This window comes from Eumetopias jubatus, unplaced genomic scaffold (genome assembly GCF_037043125.1).
Source record: "Eumetopias jubatus isolate StellerSeaLion01/CBP00866 unplaced genomic scaffold, mEumJub1_p1.0 scaffold_11, whole genome shotgun sequence".
Taxonomy (NCBI): domain Eukaryota; kingdom Metazoa; phylum Chordata; class Mammalia; order Carnivora; family Otariidae; genus Eumetopias; species Eumetopias jubatus.
This window is the reverse complement of record NW_028274817.1, coordinates 37925284-37949080: the sequence shown is the minus strand read 5'-3', so window position 1 is coordinate 37949080 and position 23797 is coordinate 37925284. Positions and strand designations below refer to the sequence as shown.

Here is a 23797-nt window from a genome sequence, read left to right as displayed (position 1 = left end):
CTAGCAGAGTTGTGGAATGCATCTGAAATGGGAGCACCTTCTGCTCTCCCTTCTCACTCTCTTCACCAATCCCTACCCCATAGCTGCCTATGATGCTTACACTTAAATGGCTGTGTCTTTGTCTAGTGCTGTCCCTTGCTTTCATCTTTCCCTTAGTGTTACTCCAGGACATTTCCCCCATTAATTGCTAATCTGTTTTTCTCACTTTGGGGTGATGTTATTCCAGCCCCCATCTCCTCTTTTAAGAAACAAACTTGTAAGTATACATGGAATCAGAGGTCCCCCATCCATTTGGTACCACTTCCACTTTACCTTCTTCTTGTGTTTCCTCATGAGCTAAGAGACTTTACTGCCTTTATGCCAGCCTTGTAGCTTGTGCAATTCAAATGTATTCCTCTGTAAAATCACAAACTGTTACGCATTATGGCTTTTCCAAGTGGCATTTGAATAGCTGAACTTTAAGCTTCTGAATGATAGAGATCTGCTCTTGCCAAATTACTTTCCAGAATGATTTTACCAATTATACTCCTATCAGTAGTGTGTAAGAGTGCCTATGAGACAACCTTAATAATTTTTTTCTGTCTAGTACAGTGACTATGGAATTGATGCTCAATTGATTGCCAGTTGGTTGGTTGATTTGGTCCTATCCTCTAATGATTTTCTTTTTAAAATGTAATGATTCCATTATCTCATCCCTTTCTGATGATAGCAACCATGGAACAGAAGTAATTTTTGAAAATATATTCTCTCTAATTAACATTATAAATGAACCACCCAGCCACTTAACTAAATCTTCATTACAAAGATTTATTTTTAATAGCAGTAATTCTTGAGGTTTTTTTTGGAGAGGCATCTTTAGTGTGATCTCTGATACATAGGCTCCTTTAATTTTAACAAACCAGATTCTCATTTTATGCATCAATGCTTGAGTTTATTTACCTTCATAATCTATCCAGGTCCAACTGCCCTTTGTTCCTTTAGCAGCTTCTGCTGGCCTTTAACCAAAAGTGTAGTTTGTGATGGTACTTGCTACCCTGATGAAATGGGAACCTTAAATCCCTTGCTATTTGCTAACCAAAGACAACCAAAGCAAATGTTATAAGGAAACAGGCTTTTGCTAAATTCAATTTTTAATTTATTATTTTTTTAATTTTATTGAATCTGATGTAAACATTACACTTAACTTATTAACTTGGAGACTTAAGCAACGCTTATGAGCCAGTGCTAGTCAGGTTAAGAGAATTGGTTTTATGACAGTACTAAAATAAGACTGTAAGAAATTCTATTAGCATTTACATCATCTTAAAATTAAGTCAAATAACACTCTTCCTATATGTTAGGAGAACTGACTGAATTGCTTCCAAATTTTCTTATGGTATATATGACACTAATGGAATATTGAAGGAGATCTTGGAACTTGAGGAGGAAAATGGCACTAAGAGTGGGACACTAGGGAAAAATTGTTTAGTGTAGTCTGTATTTTGAGCTCTCTAGGACTTTGCTCATGGAGGAGAGGCCCTTCTCTATCCATAATCTCACAATCTAATTGATGTAGTAAAACATTTCCTATATGAAAGATAGGCATAACAGTGCCTGTTTATATCAGATAAGTTTTTTTCTGTTACAGGTGGTAGAAAACACAGAAATTCATCTGTCTTCACAATAAAGGAAAATTTTAGCTCACTTAACAAGAAGTTTTGAAGTAGAGTATCTCCAAGGTTAATCAATTCAGCCAAATAAATGACATAGGTTCCTCCCACTTTCTATTCTGTCATACTCTGCCTAACAGCTTACTTTCAGATTAGTGCCCTTCTACTACCAGGATGGCTGCTGCAGTTCCAGAGATCACATGAAGATACCAAAATGACCAGTAAAAGAAGAGTACGAACTCATTTGTGTCCTCTTTTATCAGCAATGAAAACTTTATCAGGTGTCCCATACCTCCACCCTGAAAACACCCCTTACATCTCATTGGTTAGAATTGTTTTGTATGTATATATTTCTACTAGTACATTGGCAAGTGAAATAGGACCATAAAAGTAGTTAGACTAGTGACTTAACACCCCTGCTTCCAAAGCACATTGGTGCCTGGAAAAGTTGGAGGGTGGGAAAATCTGAATAAAAGCAAGGTCCTTAGGGGTGCCTGGGTGGCTCAGTCATTAAGTGTCTGCCTTCGGCCCTGGGTCATGGTCTCAGGGTCCTGGGATTGAGCCCCACATCGGGCTCCCTGCTTGGTGGCAGGAAGCCTGTTTCCCCCTCTCCCAGTCCCCCTGCTTGTATTCCCGCTCTTGCTGTGTCCTTCTCTGTCAAATAAATAAATAAAATCCTTAAAAAAAAATAAAAGCAAGGTTCCTTTAGGAAGGAAGAAATAGTTCATGTTTCATGACCTCATGAGCTTGTCCCCAGGATTAGTTGAATAACAGATTTGTAAGAAATTGATGTATTTGTTAAATGTAAGATGTATTTCTTAATAGGTAAACTAATGTTTTTTAGAGTTGTATAAATGAAAGATGTTGAGTATTTACATAATTTGGACATTTTAGAGCTAGGAGGGACATTAATCTTTTAGGTCAGTAGTTTTCAAAGTGTGGTCTCTGGACCCTTGGGATTCCTAAGATTCTATCAGGAGGAACATGAGGACTATTTTAACAAGAGTATGAAGACTTTTTTGTCCTTTTCACTGTGTTGGCATTTGCACTGATGGTGGGTAAACTGCTAGTGCAGTGTACCAAATTGTCCTAGTAGTTGTATTCTTCATATACTCGGGATAAAAAGCCAATTTTACTTAAGAATGGTCTCAGTGTAGTATTAATTTTATTAATTCTTGACCCTTGAGTGCACATCTTTTTAATGTTCTGTATGACAAAATGGGAAGTATACACAAAACACTTCTGTATGTTGAAGTAAGGTCATTGTTTTCAGGAAAAGCACGTGTGCAGTTGATTGAGTTGTAGGTTGAACTAGCTGATCTTTGCATGGAACACATTTTTATTGAAAGAACAACTGAGACAAACTATGGTTTTTCAGACTTGGGTATTTGGCAGGCATTTTCTCGAAAATGAGCAAAGTGACTCTATCACTTAAAGGAAAACTACTGGCAGTATTTGTTGCCAATAAACAAACTTGAACTTTTCAAGTAAGAATTAGAATTAGAATTTGAATCTGCCACTATGAGCTTGACAGCTTCCCAAATCTTAATGTTTTCTAATGAGATTAGTAATTATATTAATGTATATGATTTTGTGTAATGAAATGTGTTAACATTTGGAAGTTGTGCAAATATCAGTGAACTAATATTTTCCAGATGACTAATGCATGATGTTACAATATCATGCATGGGTAAAAGATCCATTCAGAGGCAAGATAGATCATTGAGTTTTAATGTAATTGAGTATAGTTAATTGATGAGGTTTCCGATTCTGTGTTGCAACCAACCTTAGAGTCTACCACTTATAGAGCTTTGTCATAGTATCAAAAAATATCCACAATTCTCTTAAAAGGCTATTAAAATACTCAATTTTCCAAATATATAACTTTATGAAGCCAGATTGTCTTCATATATTTCAACCAAAACAACATATTGCAACAGAATGAATGCAGAAGCAGATACGAAGATCCAGCTATTTCAACCAAAACAACATATTGCGACAGAGTGAATGCAGAAGCAGATATGAGGAGGCTGTCTTCTATCAAGGCAGACATTAAAGAGACTTGCCAAAAAATAAAATAAAATAAAATAAAATAAAATAAAATAAAATAAAACAATCCAGACAATTCCTCTTCACACTTTTTTTGTACTTTTGGAAAATGTAATTAGTTTTCATAAAAATGCATAACATGTTAACATGTAATGGGTTCATTATTGTCGCTTAAAATTTTTTTATTTAAATTTTACTTAGTTAACATACAGCACAATGGTATTGTCACTTTTAAAAGAATGAATAAGTATTTTAAATATTAGTTTTATTTTATATGGTACGTTTTGATAGATATAACTCACCTAAACAAAAGCTCTTGGAATCCTCAATGATTTTTAAGAGAGTAAAAGGGTCTTGAGACCAAAATGTTTGAAAACCACTTCTCTGTGGAGACCAACTCCATCATTTTATAGGAAAGTGAAATGATTAATAAAGGATGCAGCTAGTTAGTTGCAGAAGCAGAACAGGAATCTTATTCTAGTCCTCTTTCCAGTATACGACTTTGGTTTAGGGATTGGTGAGCTGTTAATATGATTTTGTAATTTTATTCATCCTAGTAGACACAATTAAACAACCAAATAGAAATGGTGATACTAGATTGTACTCGTGTATCTTTCCTACCATCTTCAGTCCAATTGCCAAGTCAAAAAAATTCTCACTGTATAAACCACAGCAGAGGAGACAATGATGAAGGACAATGAGCTGGAGTTAGTTATTTTTAGATACTAAATTGGAAAATCCATGACATCAGGATCCTTGTCTTACATATCTTTGTATTCATCACAGTATAATAGACTGATTCCTTGCATATAGTTGGTTCTCAGTAGCTAATGGTTGAATGAATTTTGAATTTGGGGGAAGGTAGATTTAAATAGCATCAGAGACAAGACCTAGAATCAATGGAATGAATTACAGGAACTCTTGGTATCAATAATTTTCTAACAGTTAAGCTATTTAATAATGGAAATGCCCCATTACTAAAAGTGCTCAAATAGGGAATGTATGCTACCTTGTTAGAAATACACAGAAAGTGTCTTTTAATTGTAAAATTCTATTGTTCTGGTTGTTAGAAGGAAAATTCTTATTGAGCTCAAGTCTGCCTCTATAGTTTTTAAGTAACTTTGAGATACAATTGACACAAAGGAAAATGCACATATTTAAAGTATATAATTTGAGGGGCTCCTGGGTGGCTCGGTTGGGTGTCTACCTTCAGCTCGGGTCATGATCCCGGGGTCCTGGGATCGAGGCCCACGTCGGGCGCCCTGCTCAGCGGGGGGAGTCGGCTTCTCCCTCTCCTTCTGTCTGCTGCTCCCCCTGCTTGTGCTCTCTTGCTCTCTGTCAAATAAATAAATAAAATCTTTTTTAAAAAAGTATACAATTTGAGGAGTTGTGACCTGTGTAAATGCCTGTGAAAACATTGGTACATTAAAAATAATGAACATACATATCGCCAGAAAAGATTTTCATACCTCTTTATAGTCCCTCCCTCCCTTCTTACTTCCATACTTCACCCACAAGTAACTACTGATCTGCTTTCTTAACATTTGTTTCATTTTCTAGAGTTTATATAAATGGAATCATACAGTATGTACACTTTCTTTGTTCTGTCTTCTTTATTTCAGCATTTGAGAGTTACCCATGTTGTGGTGTGTATCCGTAGGTCATTATTTTCTTGCTATGTAGTATTCCATCCTATGGATATGCCACATTTTGTTTTTCTATTTATCTGTTAACGGACATTTGGGTTGTTTACAGTGTGTGGCTTTTATAGGTAAAGCTGCTAAGAACATTTCAATCTTTGCATTTTTTTAAAGATTTTTTTTTGAGAGAGAGAGAGAGCAGGAGAGGGGGGAAGGTCAGAGGGAGAAGCAGACTCCCCGCTGAGCAGGGAGCCCGATGCGGGACTCGATCCTGGGACTCCAGGATCATGACCTGAGCAAGGCAGTTGCTTAACCAACTCAGCCACCCAGGCACCTAATGTTTGCATTTCTTTTTTTAAATTTTTCCGGCTACAAATGTATTCAACACAAAACATCTCCAGCTTTACTGAGATGGCTGACCACGTCCACAACCGAATCTGCCTCTAAACTGGAACTCAGTTGCTGACCCAGCCCTGGCCACAGCTTTCTTGTCGGCACCAGGAGGCACAGCACTTTGTCTGTAGGTGTCTCTGTCAGCTTCCCCTCGTGTGAGTCTTGCAGGTTGCTCTCCCTCCAGACCTTTGGGCCGTGGTCGGCCAGTCTCAGGGCGGCTACGGCACAGAGTGGTGGGCACAATCTTCAGGGGCAGGTGGAGGTAATCACGGAGATACTGGAAGCCCTCGTTGGTAAGGTACCAGTAGAAATGTCTCCAGGCAAACTTCCTTTATGTAGCCTCGTGATTTGAGAGACTGCATGGCCTTCATGACGTGAAGGTGGGGCACATTCTTGTCTGCCAGCTCAGGGGGTTTGGGCATGTGGACATCCTTCTTGGCCACCATCACTCCCTCCTTGAAAAGGAGTTCATAAATGGCAATTCGGTTCGTCTTGGGCATCAACATCTCGGCGGCTGCTACATCAGGGGCCGGGGCTGGAAAGGAAGGGGCATGCGCGGCCTAATGTTTGCATTTTAACAGTTATTTTATTGAAGAGTAATTTACAAAAAGTGATATGCACTGATCTTAGGTGAACAGCTCAATTTTTAAAAAATATTATTTATTTATTTGTTTGACAGAGCGAGAGTGAGAGCAGGAACACAAGCAGGGAGAGTGGGAGAGGGAGAAGCAAGTTTCCCGCTGAGCAGGGAGACTGATGTGGGGCTCAATCCCAGGACCCTGGGATCATGACCTGAGCCAAAGCCAGATGCTTAAGCGACTGAGCCACCCAGGCACCCAGCTCAACTGTTTTTTTTTTTTTTTTTAACAATTGTATACACAGTAACCAAGCAGGTCAAGATCTAGAACTTTTTCTATTACCCCAAGCTCCCTCCTGCCCCTTACCTTTCAGTGTCTTTTGTGTTTTCTCTAAGAAATCTTAAACTCCAAGGTTGCAATAATATTATCATATGTTTTCTTCTAGAATCTTCATAGTTTCAGATTTTGTCCTTAGGCCCATTTTTTTCTATGTAGATAACCAGTTATTCCAGTACCATATATTGAAAAAAATCTCCTTTTTAAATTGATTTACTTTGATGGCTTTATTGAAAATCAATTGAATGTGTATGTACAGGTCTTGGATGGAACTCACTAGTCTGTTCTGTTGATCTTTTTGTATATCCTTATGCCAATATCCTGTCTTCATTATTTTGGCATTATAATAACTTTAAATTTTGTAGTGTGACTCCTTTGAATTTGTTCTTCATGACTGTCTTGACTATTGTCTTGGCTATTGATTCCATATAAATTTTATATATTTTTATCTTTTGATCTTTAATATTGAATTTTTATTACTTTTTGTTTCTTTTTTGTTTGTTTCAAGTTTTTAGTTAAATTCCAGTTAGATAGCATATAGTGTAATATTAGTTTCTGGAGTAGAATTTAGAGACTCCTCACTTCCATATAATATCCAGTGCTCATTTTTTAAAAATTTATTTAGATTTAATTAGCCAACATATAGAACATCATTAGTTTCAGATGTAGTGTTCAATATTTCATCAGTTGCGTATAACACCCAGTGCTCATCACATCACATGCCCTCCTTAATGCCCATCACCCAATTACCCCATCCCCCCATCCACCTCTGCTCCAGCAACCCTCAGTTTGTTTCCTATAGTTAAGAGTCTCTCATGGTTTGTCTCCCTCTCTGATGACTTTCCATTCAGTTTTCCCTCCCTTCCCCTGTGATCCTCTGCCCTGTTTCTTATATTCCACATATGACTGAAACCATATGATAATTGTCTTCCTCTGATTGCTTATTTCACTCAGCATAATACCCTCCAGTTCCATCCATGTCGATATAAATGGTAAGTATTCATCCTTTCTGACAACTGAGTAATATTGCATTGTGTATATATAGCACATCTTTATTCATTCATCTGTCGATGGACATCTCGGCTGTTTCCACAATTTGGCTATTGTGGACATTGCTGCTATAATCATTGGGGTGCAGCTGCCCCTTTGGATCACTACATTCATCTTTGGGGTAAGTACCTAGTAGTGGAATTGCTGGGTCATAGGGTAGCTCTATTTTTAACTTCTTGAGGAATCTGCATGCTGTTTTCCAGAGTGGCTGTACCAGCTTGCATTCCCACCAACAGTGTAAGAGGGTTCCCCTTTCTCCACTTCCATACCAACATTTGTTGTGTCCTTTCTTGTTCATTTTAGCCATTCTGACTGGTGTGAGGTGGTATCTCATTGTGGTTTTGATTTGTATTTCCCTGATGCTGAGTGATGTGGATCATTTTTTCATGTGTCTGTTGGCCATTTGTATGGCTTCTTTGGAGAAATATCTGTTCATGTCTTCTGCCCATTTCTAGACTGGATTATTTGTATTTTGGGTGTTGAGTTTGGTAAGTTCTTTATAGAGCTTAGATACCAGCCCTTTATCTGATATGTCATTTGCAAATGTCTTCTCCCATTCCATAGGTTGCTTTTAGTTTTGTTGATTTGTTTCCTTTGCTGTACAGAAGCTTTTTATCTTGATGAAGTCCCAACAGTTCATTTTTGCTTTTGTTTCCCTTGCCTTTGGAGACCTGTCTAGCAAGAAGTTGCTGTGGCCGAGGTCGAAGAGGTTGCTGCCTGTGTTATCCTCTAGGATTTTGATGTATTCCTGTATTACATTGAGGTCTTTCATCCATTTTGAGTTTATCTCTGTGTATGGTATAAGGTCTAGTTTAATTCTTATACATGTGGCTGTCCAGTTTTCCCAGCACTGTTTATTGAAGAGACTGTCCTTTTTCCATTGGATACTCCTTCCTGCTTTGTTGATTAGTTGACCATAGAGTTGGGGGTCCATTTCTGGGTTCTCTCCTCTGTTCCATTGATCTATGTGTCTGTTTTTGTGCCAGTACCATACTGTCTTGATGATTACAGCTTTGTAAGATAGCTTGATGTCCAGAATTGTGATGCCACCAGCTTTGGTTTTCTTTTTCAACATTCCTCTGGCTATTTGTGGTCTTTTCTGGTTCCATACAAATTTTAGGATTATTTGGTCCAGCTCTGTGGAAAAATGTTGATGGTATTTTGATAGGGATTGCATTGAATGTGTAGATTGCTCTGGGTACCATAGACATTTTCATAATATTTGTTCTTCCAATCCATGAGCATGGAACGTTTTTCCATTTCTTTGTGCCTTCCTCAATTTCTTTCATGAGTATTCTGTAGTTTTCTGAGTACAGATTCTTTGCCTCTTTGGTTAGATTTATTCCTAGGTATCTTATGGTTTTTGGTGCAATTATAAATGGGATAGATTCCTTAATTTCTCTTTCTTCTGTCTCATTGTTAGTGTATAGAAGTGCAGCTGATTTCTGTGCATTGACTTTATATCTTGCCATGTTGCCGAACTCCTGTATGAGTTCTGGCAATTTTGGGGTGGAGTCTTTTGGGTTTTCCACATACAGTATCATGTCATCTGTGAAGAGTGGGAGTTTGACTTCTTCTTTGCCAATTTCAATGCCTTTTATTTCTTTTTGTTGTCTGTTTGCTGAGGCTAGGATTTCTAGTACTATGTTGACCAACAGTGTTGAGAGTGGGCATCCCTGTCACGTTCCTGACCTCAGGGGAGAAGCTCTCAGTTTTTCCCCATTGAGAGTGATATTCGCTATGGACTTTTCGTAGATGGCTTTTATGATATTGAGGCATGTTGTCTCTGTCCCTACACTGTGGAGAGTTTTAACCAAGAAAGGATGCTGTATTTTGTCAAATGCTTTTTCTGCATCAATTGAGTGGATCATATGGTTCTGGTCCCTTCTTTTATTAATGTAGAGTATCACATTGATTCATTTGCAAATGTTGAACCACCCTTGCAGCCCAGGAATAAATCCCACTTGGTCATGGTGAATAATCCTTTTAATGTACTGTTGGATCCTGTTGGCTAGTATCTTGGTGAGAATTTTGGCATCCATGTTCATCAGGGATATTGGTCTGTAATTCTCCTTTTTGGTGGGGTCTTTTGTTTTGGGATCAACACCCAGTGCTCATCACAAGTGCCCTCCTTAATACTCATCACCCATTTAACCCATCCCCCTACCCACCTCCTGTCCAGCAACCCTAGTTTGTTCTCTGTAGTTGAGTCTGTTTTATGGTTTGCCTCTCTCTCTTTTTTCCCCCTGTTCATCTGTTTTGTTTCTTAACCCCATATAAATTTCAGATTCATCTTGTCAATTCCTGCTAAAAAAAAAACTTTTGAATTTTTGATAGGGATAGCAACAATTCTGAGGATTAATATAGGAAGATTGAAATCTTAAAATTACTGATTTTTCCAATCCATAAACACAGTACATCTCTTGATTAATTTAGATATTCTTTAACTGGGTCATCATAGAGTCACGCACAGCATTTGCTCACTTTCTTCCTATGCATATGATTGTTTTTATAGTAAATGCTATTACTTAAAAATTGTACTTTCAGTTGCTTGTTGCTAAGATACAGACATATGATTCACTTTTATATTGAACTTTTTATCCTAAGATATTACTCATTTTTTCTTTTTTCTTTTCTAGGGTTTGATTTTATGCACAGTTCTGTGAGTTTTGATAGATCCATACAATAGTGTAAGGGTAATCTATAATCAAGTTATAGAACAGAGTTGTTAAATTTATTTATTAGTTCTAGTAGTTACTTGGTATTTTCCATGTACATAATTATACATCGGCAAGTAAAGAGAGTTACACTTTTTCCTTTTCAATTCCTATGCCTTTTTGTGCTGGCTGCCTTATTGGACTGACTAGGACCTCCAGTACAAGTTTAATAGAAGTGCTAAGAGAAGATAACCATTTTTGCAATATGTCTTTTGGGGAGGATATTCAGTATTTCACCCTTATTTTAGCTTGAAGTTTTTCATCATTACAGATTGAGGAGGTGCTTTTCCATTCCTATTTCTTGAGATTAAAAAAAATGTTAAATTTCATCAAGAAATAATTTGCACCAATTTAAATGATCATATTGTCCAGAGCGCAGCTGAGCTCTTAAGTCTGAGTAGCCGACTAAAACAAGCCAAAATGAAAATTAGAGTCCAGTCTTTCATTGCTTACTTCATCTCACTGATGAAGAAGCCTCAAAGAAAAAGCTCACAGTTTTATGGACCTAGGGGCCCAGAGGCAGAAGAAGAGAAAGAATAGGAGTGGAAAAGTACTGAGTACTGAGTCAGAATGGAGAAAAGTGTCTTCAAATTTTCCCCCACTTCCTCTGCTATGAACGTTGCCACAGGTGTTTGTGTGGACATGTGCTTTCATTTTCTTGGATAAATAATCAAGTAATGGAATTGCTGGATTGTATCCTAAGTCTATTTTTAACTTTACAAGAAAATTAAAACCTGTTTTCCAAAGTGGTTGTACCATTGTACATTCCACTAATGTATGAAAGGTCTAGTTGTTCCTCCCTGTTTCCTGCATTTGTAGTTATTTTAACCATTTTGGTATCTTGAGTATTGTAATCACTTGGTAGTTTTCATATAGTTCTCTTTTTATTTATATTTAGTAAAATTTACTGTCTTTGGTGTACTATTCTATGAGTTTTGATAAAAGCATACAATCTTGTAACCACTGTCATAATCAAGATTCAGAGCAGTTCCATCACCTCAAAATACATCATCATGCTGCCCCTTTATAGTGAGGCCCCTCCCCCAACCTACCCACAGTTCCTGGCAATCACTCATCTATTTTCTTTTCCTGTGATTTTACCTTTTTTCATGTCATATAGATTGAATCATCCAGTATATAACCTTTTGAGTCTAGGTTTTTTCTCATTAACATTATACATTTGCAATCCATCTATGTTGTATGCTTTAGTAGGCCATTTCTTTTTTGTTTTCTTATAGGTGAGTAGTAAGAGCTCTTTATATATTCTGGATACAGCATCTTGTCTAATCTAATACATACATGTTTTGTGGATATGTTCTCCCATTTGGTAGCTTGCCTTTTCAATTTTGTAACTGGTATTTTCAGAGAGTAAACGTTTAATTTTGGCACAATCCAGTTTATCACCTCTGTGTCCTTTATAAGAAATCTTTGAGTACCCCCAAACTCATCAGGATTTTCTCTCACGTTTGCTTCTAAAAGTTGCTTTTATAGTTTTAGCTTTTGACTCATTTAGTTATATTGCTGTCTATATACCTATGTCTCTACCTACATATCTATCTATCCATCCATATAACTACCTAAACCTGTAATATGAGAGTTACTTCAAGAGCAATGATCATTTTCTACTTCTATACTTCACATCATCTGGCAGAAAACCTTTCATATAATGTTTAGTGTTTAGGATTAGTGTTTAGTGTTTAGGATTAATTAATTTTCTCATACTCAGAACATCCCTTTAATCATAGGATAGAGATATTTCTGATCTTGCCTGTGAAGTTTAAGGGAAGAGAAACTGGGATCATTATGGTAGTTTTTATTTTCTATTCATTTAACAGTCTTATTTCTCTGATAATGTTGTAGGAAAAAAAGAATTCAGCTATAATAGGTCTTAGATTTGGTCATTGATAAAAATATTTAAAGAATACATTTATTTTGAAATGAGGAAGACTCTTTTTCTACCTTCCTTCATTTTGACTTTGTAGGAGAAATGCTTGAACAATGGCCTTACCCATTTTGAGTTAATTTGGTTTCAGGAAGCCTTTTGAAATGTGAAGCATTTATTAAGCTTTAGTATCCCTTCTGAGTAGTTTTCCTAGCTGGCTATTAATGAGCCAATTTACCCTAGCTTTGAGGTCATGTTAATTTTCATTGTTTTCTTTCAAAATGAAAGAGTCAATTCTTACATTGTGATTTGTAAAATAAGCTCTACATTTTCTTCACCTGTGGTATGTTGAAAGTTTCCACTGTCTGGCAAAATTTATCTCCACAGGTTGTGGATTTCCCCATCTCCCATTCCCCTTGCTCCCTGGAGATACTAGATACATTTTGGAAGAAGAAAAATAACAGCTTTTTTTTTTTTTTCCAGTTCTTATGGTCAGTTCCTGGGTTTTTAATTTTTAAAGATGATTTTACTTCAGAGTGAGTATACTCAGTTTATAGTAATTTGGTTAACAGTAGATAAATTCATTTTTTGCTGTCACCTCTCTCAGTTCTGTTTGCTTGCTTATCTTTTACAGCCCATTTGGGCATTTCATTTTTCTCCATAGTTGCAATAAAGACTTCTTTTTGTTATGTCACAAGCTTATTAGACCTTATCACTGCCTTCATGCCTTCATTTGTGTATACTGTATAATGGAAAAAACCACAGACTAATGTTGTAAAATAACAAATGAGACTAAACTGAAAAAGGTCACCTTTCTTAGAGGCTGGAAAAGAGCTTTGTCTTCAGGGGCTTGGATTTGTTTTCCTGACTAGTTTGACTGACACAATTGAATTTGCAGATTGACAACCCTTATATTAAAAACATGGGCTTATAAAACTTATCTCTTTCCTAGTCGATTTTCACACCTATATTCTCATCTTCTTCCCTCCACTCCATGATATACATATAGGGAATGGGAAATATTTTTTTTCTCCAGATGGTTAAATCATTATAATTTGAATTTGTCAATATGCTAAAAAAAAAAGGTGAGTTCAAAATCAGGTCTTTCTGATTTTCAAGAGGCATTGTAAATAAACCTTATTTACCCAGCCTTTGTTTGTTTTTATTTGAGTGTAGTTGACACACAATGTTTAACATCTGTTTCAGGTATACAACATAGTGGTTCAACAACTCTTATGGTTATGCTTTGCTCACAAGTGTAGCTACCATCTGTTACCATGCAAAGCTATTGCAACACCATTGACTATATTCCCTACGCTGTACCTTTTATTCCCATGACTTCATTCCATAACTGGAAGCCTGTATCCCCCACTCCCTTTCACACATTTTGTCCATCCCCCACCCGCTTCTCCTCTAGCAACCATCAGTTTGTTCTCTGTATTTATAGGTCTGATTCCGCTTTTTGTTTGTTTATCCATTTTGTTTTGTTTTATAGATAACAGATATGAGTGAAATCATATAGTATTTGTCTTTGTCTGACTTATTTCACTTAGCATACCCAGGCTTCGTTTTCAAATCAGGCCCTAATTTAATCCGAACAAAGCTGAAAATATTCAAGAGGCAAAAGGGATTAAATTATTTCAGATGATAATCTTTTTCTTAGTTTTTCTTACATGTCTAGTTTTTCATTGGTATTCTTACCTCATGGTACTTAAAAAATCTGTAAAGATTTTTATTGGGTTTAAGCATTAGTAGAAATATAAATTGTTATAGAAAACAAGAGTATCGACATAGGGTCTCTTTAAATCACAATTAATGGAAATGTGTACTCATAGGGACATTAACTTGGTTCATTTTGGGTAGAATACTCGAGGGCCTAACATTTCATCTCCATGGTAAATGTTTATTCAAAATTAAATAGAGAAAAAAAGACAAGAGGATGACAGTGAAATTATAGGGTTTTTTTCTTATCTGTATTTCCTCATTTATCTATAGTAAATATTTACTTTTGCAATAAAAATGTTAAAAAATATTGCATATTAGTTTACAACTGTATATTTCAACTTTTTTGGATTTAAACAATTTAACAACATATTTTACAGTTAACTATTTTCATGCCATCATTATTAAAGGAAAAAAAACTATAGGTGAATTAATGAAAGAAACTAAAACAGGATTTTATTATCTTAATAAACCTTTCAGGTTAATTTTAGAGTTTTCCTTTACTTGCTTTTCTAAAATAGAACTTCATGGGTCTTTTTTAAAGTAAAAAATTCCAGAGGCTGACACAATAACCTAATAGCAGTAATAATTCTGTCATTTAACACAGTGAAGAGGAGTCATCTTTAATTTGTACTCTTTCATATAAAGTGTAACACGTATTCTCCTTATCTTTTCCCTCCACTGAGTAACAAACACCCTTCCACTTTTACTTGTCAGTGCTAAAAAAAGTGATATTTTGAACGTTGGATCCAACTTTTTCACTTATCTTTGGAGCAAAATATGTAATGTATATATGAAACCTATGATTTTATTTTAGGTTCTTGTGAATGTACCCAAAATCTTTAGATAAATTGACAGAAAAGTTGCTATAAAATACAAATTCCTGGGGCACCTGGGTGGTTCAGTCATTAAGCTTCTGCCTTTGGCTCAGGTCATGATCCCAGGGTCCTGGGATCGAGCCCCAAGCCCCGCATCTAGCTCCCTGCTCAGCGGGAAGCCCGCTTCTCCCTCTCCCACTCCCCCTGCTTGTGTTCCCTCTCTTGCTGTCTCTCTCTCTCTCTCTCTGTCAAATAAATAAAAAATAAATCTTTAAAATATAAATTCCTTCCTGGTAAAAAATAATTTCAGGGGTGCCTGGGCAGTTCAGTTGGTTGAGCATCCAACTCTTGATATCAGCTCAGGTCTTGATCTCAGGGTTGTAAGTTCAAGCCCCACATTGGGCTCCATGCCTGCTTAAAAAAAAAAAAGAATCCCAGATCTTTATGTTTTAACTGAGTGTTTTGTAGTTGAGTTAAGAATATTCGGGATTTGTAGAATATGTAGTAACTCTTTAATAAACACTTCAAAAAAGTGTCTTAGTTTTTAATTACTTGTAAGTTCTATAATGTGTTCCAAAGTCTTAATAAAATCATTTTTAACTAGTTAACACTTTTTCACAATATTAATTGAAAATATTGAATAATATTTCCTGTTGTTGTCCCGATACCCACCTCCAAGTTATATTTTCCCTAAAGAAGAACATTGTGTCAACCTCAGTGATTGAGAGTTGACTCCATAACCTAGCCAGTACAGAGGGTGTTGTGGAAGGAAGATACACTTTTAGGGTTTCTATTGCTGAGAGGATGTAGATTTTCTGATTTTGTCTAGAAGATGGCATAGGTGAATGCAGCTGGGTACAATGAGAGTGGCATGCCATTAGGCATGTTATATCCATCTTCTTTAAAGATTCTGCACATTTCTTAGTCATTCCTTTGTCAGGTAGTTAAAGTGTGGTGTAGAAGGTACATTTTGCTCCTTCTCATTGTTGCTTTTTTTTTAAAGATTTATTTATTTATTTGAGAGAGCGAGAATGAGAGAGAGAGAGAGTACATGAGAGGGGGGAGGGTTAGAGGGAGAAGCAGGCTCCTTGCTGAGCAGGAAGCCTGATGCGGGTGTTGCGGGACTCAATCCCGGGACTCCAGGATCATGACCTGAGCCGAAGGCAGTTGCTTAACCAACTGAGCCACCCAGGTGCCCCTCTCATTGTTGCTTTAATGTAGCACTTTATCAGAGGAAATTATGGAAAGAGTGGGATTTGGAAGTTAGGTTACACTTCAGAACTGGGGTAGAGAGAGAATGCTGAGAGAGTTTATCCTGGACACCAAAGGGCCTGGAATTAGAATGATGTACTGCTTTAGCATTTTGGTGTTTGCAGTAGGTAGAACAAATTCCTCTCTTTTTATGGCAGTACAGAGCCCCTGTAATAGTTGGTTCTAAAGTTACTGTAGTGTAATGGTTTGTTGTGGAGCATGGTTGTTGACATCAGACTTAGTTTAAGCCATGACTCTTCCACCTACTAATTAGGCTAATATTAACCTAAAGTGTCTTAATGTTTACCACATAGTAAGTGTTAAATAAATGATAACTGTGATTTTCCACAGGATCTGTAGTCTCTTGTAATATAATTCAGTGAAATCTAATTGCCTTTCCTTAGGCATAATAATTTGTTTTTTTTATTATCTTTTTTATTATCTTTCTTCATCTTTGGTCTTTACCATAAAGCAGAAAGATGACTTAAAAGAACTTTTTTAGTTTATTTCTAAAGGTATTGGCTAGACATGTCAGTTATGCACATACCAATATTTGATATATTAAAAATACAGATACAATTCCTTAAATAGTGTTATTTGACTAGAGATGAGAAGGACCAAAAGAGAGACAGGAAAATGGGGGAGTGGAAGTAGTTGTAAAGAGAAAATTAAAACTAAATGTCAACAAGAAAACAGGTTTATCTGTATCCATAGGGGATAACTGTTAAAACTACCTTGAGCATTTTGATTTCCTAAGAAGCTTCTTAAGGTTTTTAATTATTAAATTACTTATTGGGTTGAAACTAAATATTTAGATAATTACAGTATAGGTATGTATGTTGGTATGCATATACATGTTACATATATGTAAATTTATTATTCCTAAACTGATTTGAGGGGTTCTTTTCTACCCAAAGGAAATTTAAATAAATACTTGGAATATTTCAGGAAATACAGCATGCCATTTAGTAAATTTAAGGGAACAAGTGAATAACATAGCTATTCCAACAATGTTTTGCCTCCGCATTCCTTGGCGCAAACAGGGACCTCAATGAAGCGTCCCTCATGGGAGTTGCCTGTGGAAATCTTACTGAAGAGGTCCAAGTTCCAATTCAGGATTCAGGCTCCCCTCCCTTCTATTTTTTTTTAAATCAACTTTTTTTGAAGTATAGTTTACATACAATAAACTGCATCCATTTTAAGTGTACAATTACTGCATTTTGACAAGTGTGTACACCCACAATAATTAAAGTGTGGAATAGTTTCATTACCCCAGAAAGTTCACCTATGCCTCTTTCCAGTAAAATCTTGCCCTGTCTTTGTACCCTGGAGGCCACTGATCTGCTATCTATCTTTCACTGTGAATGTTTATGTCCAAGTCATTTTGTACACATATTTTTCATTTCTTTTGGGTAGATACAAAGGAATGGAGTGTATAATATATTTAACATTACAAGAAACTGCTGAAATATATGTCAAAGTGATTATACTATTTTACATTCCCACCAGCAGTGTTTGGGATCCTTTTAATTATAGCCATCCTAGTGGATATGAGGGGGTATCTTGTTTTATTTTGATTTTCCTGATGCTGAGCATATGTTCATGTAGTTAGTGGCCATTCAGATATCTTTTGTGAAGTGTCTTCTGTAATCTTTGCCTATTTAAAAATATTGTATTGCTTGTCTTCTTAAATTGAAAATTTTTATATTCTGAATACAAATTCTTTGTCATATGTACACTCACACACACATAGTATTTTTCCGATTCTACGGGTTGTATTTTCTTTCCCTTAACAGTATGTTTCAATTAGATTTTTTAAAATTTTGATGAAGTCTAGTTTATCAGTTTTTTCTTTTATCATTATTGCTTTTTGTGTCATGTATAAGAAGCCTTTAACTACATGAAAGTTTTTAATTTTGCCTATTTTTCTTCTATATGTTTGATACTTTTAGCTTTTGAACCATTTAGAGTTATTTTGTGTATAGTACATAAGGGTCCTGGTTCAGTTCCTTAAAAAATTTATTGTGAAATTCACATAATATAAAATTAACCATTTAACATGTATAATTCAGTTACATTTAGTACATTCACCATGTTATACAACTGCTGCCTTTATCTAGATCCAAACAGTTTTATTGCTCTAAAATAAAACCTCATACTTAAGCAGTTTCTCTCTGTTTCCAACCCCCACCCCCAGCCCCTAGAAACCACCAATCCGCATTCTCTCTCTGTGGATTTAACCTATTCTGGATATTTCATATAAATGGAATAATACATTATGTGGCCTTTTGTGTCTGGCTGCTTTTACTTAGAATGATGTTTTTGGGGTTCATCCCCATCATATCATCTATCAGTACTTCATTCCTTTTTATGGTTAAATAATATTGCATTTTATGAATGTACTACATTTTGTTTATCCATATCCATTTATGGACATTTGGGTTGTTTACCTTTAAGCAATTGTGAATAACATTGCTATGAACACATACATATATATACTTATTTGAGTACCTGTTTTCAGTACTTTGGGGTATATACCTAGGAGTAGAATTACTGGGCCATATGGTAATTCTGTCTTTTTGAGGGGCCACCACACTGTTTTCTTCAGGGGCTGAACCATTTTAAATTCCTACCAGCAATGCCTGAGCATCTCAAGTTCCCCACCTCCTTCCAACAGTTTTTATTTTGTTTTACTGTTATTACTATTATCATTGTATTATGGCCATCTTAGTTTGTTAATGAAGTACTTCTTCATTATGGTTTTAATTTGCATTTTCTTAATGACTAATGATGTTGAGTATCTTTTTATGTGCTTGTTCCCTATTTGTATATCTTCTTTGGAAAAATGTCTATTCAAGGCCTTTGTCTATTTTTTAATTGGACTATTTGTCTTTTTCTTGTTGAGTTATAAGACTTCTATATATATTCTGGATACTTAAGAGATACATGATTTGCAAATATTTTCTCCCATTCTGGAGGTCATCTTTTCATTTTCTTAATAATATCCTGTTATGCACAGAAGTTTTAAATTTTCGTGAAGTCCAATTTGTCTATTTTCTTTTGTTGCTCATATTTTGGTGTCATATCTAGGATTCCATTGTCAAATCTAACATCATGAAGATTTACTCCTGTGATTTCTTATATAAGATTTTTATAGTTTTAGATTTTATATTTAGGTCATTGATCCATTTTGAATTAGTTTTTGTAAATGACATGAGTTAGAGAGCCAATTTTATTTTTTTGCATGTGGATATACAGTTGTCCCAGCACTATTTGTTGAAGAAACTATTCTTTTCCCATTGGATTGTCTAGGCACCTTTGTCAAAAATCAATTCACTGTAGATGTATGGGTTTATTTCTGGACTCTCAATTCTATTCCACTAGCTATTTGTTTGTCCTTATGCCAGTACCAACCATAGCTTTATAATAACTTTTGATATTGGGGTGTGTGAGTCCTCCAACTTTCTTTAACTTTTCTAGATTATTTTGGCTATTTGGGGCCCCTTGCAATTCCATATGAATTTGAGGATCAACTTTTCCATTTTTGCTCAAAAGGCTGTTGGAATTTTGATAAGGATTTCACTGAATCTGTAGATTGCTTTGGGTTGCATTGCCATCTTAATATTGTTGAGTCTTCCAATTCAGGAACAAAAGTTGTCTTTCCATTTATTTAGGTCTTTTTTTTCCCCCTTTTTAAAAAAGATTTTATTTATTTATTTGACAGAGAGAGAGCACGAGAGCAGGAGCACAAGCAGGGGCAGTGGGAGAGGGAGAAGCAGGCTTCCCGCGGAGCAGGGAGCCCGATGCGGGGCTCAATCCCAGGACCCTGGGATCATGACCTGAGCTGGAGGCAGACCCTTAATGACTGAGCCACCTAGGCGCCCCTCCTTTTTTTTTTTTAAAGTAAACTCTAGCCTCAATGTGGGGCTTGAACTCATGACCCTGAGATCAAGAGTTGCATGCTCTACGAACTGAGCCATTCTCTACTCTGTCAGCCAGGCACCCCTATTTAGGTCTTTTAAAATTTCCTTCATCAGTGTTTTCTCTGTACATGTCTTTCATTTACTTGGTTAAATTTATTCCTAGATATTTTATTCTTTTGGATGGTATTACAAATTGAATTGTTTTCTTAATTTCTTTTTCAGATTGTTCATTATGATTCTATAGAAACCAAATTGATTTTTTGTGTTCATGTTGTACCCTAGGACTTTGCTGCACTCATTCTTTAGCTCTAATGTTTTATTTGTAGATTCTTCAAAACTTTCTATATAGAGAGGATCATGTCATCTGAAACAGACATAGTTTTACTTCCTTTCAAATTTGGATATATTTTGTTTCTTTTCTTTACCCAATTACTCTGGCAAAGGCTTCTGGTACCATGTTGAATAGAAATGATGAAAGCAAGCATTCTTGTCTTACCCCTGATCTTGGAGGAAAAACTTTCAATCTTTCACCATTGAGTATTGAGATAGCTGTGAGTTTTTCATAAGTACTTTTTATCATGTTAAAGTTTTCGTCTAGTCCTAATTTCTGAGTGCATTTATCATGAAAAGGTGTTGGACTTTGTCATATGTATTTTCTGTATCAATTAAGATGATTACTTGTTTTTTTCTCCTTGTTCTGTTAATGTGGCTTTTTCTCCTTGTTTTGTTAATGTGGCCTATTATATCAATTAATTTTCTTATGTTGAACCACTCTTGCATTTCTGGGATAAATTTCACCAGGTCATGGTGTATAACCCTTTTTGTATTCTTTTGGATTCAGTTTGCTAGTATTTTGTTGAGATTTTTTACATCTGTTTTTTGTAGGGAGTATTGGTCTGTAATTTTCTTTAGTGTCTTTGTCTGGCTTTGGTTATCAGGATAATATTGGCTTCATAGAATGAGTTAGGTTGTGTTACCTCCTCTTCTACTTTTGGAAGAGTTTGAGAAGAATTGGTGTTAAGTTTTCTTTAAATATTTGGTAGAATTCTCCAGTAGAAGCTATCTGATTGTGGACTTTACTTCGTTGTGAGTTTTTTTTATTACTGATTCAATCTCTTTACTTGTTACAGCTTGTTCACATTCTCTATTTCTTTTCATTTTATTTAATTATGAAATATAATTCACATAAGATGTTATCTTAGTTTCAGGTGTACAACATAGTGATTTGACAATTCTCTACATTATTCAGTGCTCACCACTGTAAGTGTGGTCACTGTCTGTCACCATACATTATTACAGTATTATTGACTATATTCCTTATGCTTATTTTCATCTCTGAGATTTATGTATAACTGTTAAGTTTGTATGTTTAAATCCCCTTTATCTATTTTGCCCATCCCCCCCCTTTGGCAACTGCTAGCTTGTTCTCTGTATTTAAGGGTCTGTTTGTGCTTTTATTTGATGACTTGTTTTGTTTTTTAGATTCCACATATAAGTGAAATCATATGGTATTTGTCTTTCTCTGACTTATTTCACTTAGCATAATATCCTCTAGGTCCATACACACTGGCACAAATGGCAAGATCTCATTCTTTTTTATGGCTGATAATATTTTATTCTATATGCCACATCTTCTTTATCCATTCAACTAGTTTTTTAAGTTTTTATTTAAATTCCAGCTAGTTATCATACAGTGTAATATTAGTTTCAGATATACAATATAGTCATTCAACACTTCTGTACAATACCTGGTGCTCATCATAACAAGTATACTTCTTAATCCCCATCACCTATTTAACCCATCCCCTCACCTCCCTCCCCTCTGGTGACCATCAGTTTGTTTTCTATAGTTAAGAGCCTGTTTCCTCATTTGCCTCTCTCTCTTTTCTTTCCCACCATGTTCACTTGTTTTGTTTCTTAAATTCCACATAAGAGTGAAATCATATGGTATTTTTCTTTCTCTGACTTACTTTGCTTAGCATAGTACTCTCTAGCTCCATCTCTATTTCTTCTTGAATTAGTTTTGATAGTCTGTGTTTTTAAGAATTTGTTCATTTCATCTAAGTTGTCTAATTTTTTGGGTGTATAAGTATTTATAGTATTCTCTTATAATCCTTTTTATTTCTATAAGGTTGGTAATAATGTTACATCTTTCATTATTTATTTCAGTTATTTACATCTTCTCTAATTTTTGATTTTGTTGATCTCTCCAAAGAACCAGTTTTGGTTTCATTGATTTTCTCCATTGTTTTTCTATTCTCTATATAACTTATCTCCACTCTGATTTTTAGAATTTACTTCCTTCTGCTAGCTTTGCATTTAGTTTGCTCTTCTTTTCTGGTTTTTCTAAGGTGCAGAGGTAGGTTACTGATTAAGATCTTTCTTCCTTTTTAATGTAGGTATTTACTGCTATAAATTTCCCTGTCACCACTCCCTTTACTGTATCCCATAAGTTGCAGTATGTTGTATTTTCATATTCATTCTTCTCTGAGTGTTTTCTAATTTCCTTTGTGATTTTTTTCTTTGACCTTTTGTTGTTTAAGAGTGCATTGTTTGAGGGGCGCCTGGGTGGCTCAGTCCTTAAGCGTCTGCCTTTGGCTCAGGTCATGAGCCCAGGGTCCTGGGATCAAGCTCTGCATCAGGGCTCCCTGCTCTGCGGGAAGCCTGCTTCTCCCTCTCCCATTCCCCCTGCTTGTGTTTCCTTTCTTGCTGTGTCTCTCTCTGTCAAATAAATAAATAAAATATTTTTTTTTAAAGAGTGCATTGTTTGACTTTCATGTCCAGTTTTTCTCCTTTTATTGAAATCTAGCTTCATTCCATTGTGGTTGGAGAATATACTTTGTAGGATTTCAATATTTTTATATTTATTGAGGCTGGTTTTGTGGCCTGTGTAGGTTCTGTCTTGAAGAATGTTCCATGTGCACTTGAGAAGAATGTGTATTCTGCTCTAGAGTGAAGTGTCCTATATTTATCTTTTAGGTCTAGGTTTAAGGTATTGTTCAACACCTCTATTTTCTTATTAATCTTCTGTCTATATGTTTTGTCCATTTTTGAAACTTGGTTATTGAAGTCTCCAACTATTATTGTACAACTATCTAATTCTGTCTTTAAGCCTGTCAATATTTGCTTCATATATTTGGGGCTTTTTTGTTTGGTATGTATGTTTAAAACTGTTATAAATTATTGATGCATTAACTTAAAAAATATGTACAAGATAATGTCATTCTTTGTGTCTTGTAACAGGTTTTGGCTTAAAGTCTAGTTTGTCTGATATTATAGCCAGCCACTGTAGCTCTCTTTTGGTCATTATTTGCATGGAATATCTTTTTTCTTTTTTTAACTTTGAATCCATTCTGCCAATCTCTGCCTTTTGATTAGGGAGTTTAATCCATTTCCATTTTACATAGTTACTTATAAAAGGGATTTACTACTGCTGTTTTGCTATTTGTTTTCTGTATGTCCTTACACCCTTTTTGCCTTTCATTTTCTCCATTCATTTCTTCTTTTGTGTTTAATAGATTTTTTTGTATTGTAACATTTTTATTCTCTTTTCATTTCCTTTTGTTTATTCCTTTTACATATTTTCTTAGTAGTTACCCTGGAGATTAAAATTAATGTACTGGGTCACCTGGGTGGCTCAGTTGGTTAAGCGTCTGCCTTCAGCTCAGGTCATGATCCGAGGGTGCTGGGATCGAGCCCTGCATTGGGCTCCCTGCTCAGTGGAGAGCCTGCTTCTCCCTCTCTCCCCTGCTCCTGCTCTATCTCTCGCTATCTCTCTCTCAAATAAAT

At 35.6% G+C, this 23797-nt stretch overlaps 1 protein-coding gene and 1 pseudogene across 2 annotated transcripts in view; one reads left to right on the top strand and one right to left on the bottom strand.

The window, feature by feature from the left end:
• The window catches only part of COL4A5 (collagen type IV alpha 5 chain), a 227603-nt gene that overhangs the window by 5659 nt on the left and 198147 nt on the right, over positions 1-23797 (top strand). The gene's annotated exons all lie outside the window — the stretch shown is intronic.
• On the bottom strand, positions 5742-6237 carry LOC114198342 (small ribosomal subunit protein eS10 pseudogene; annotated as a pseudogene).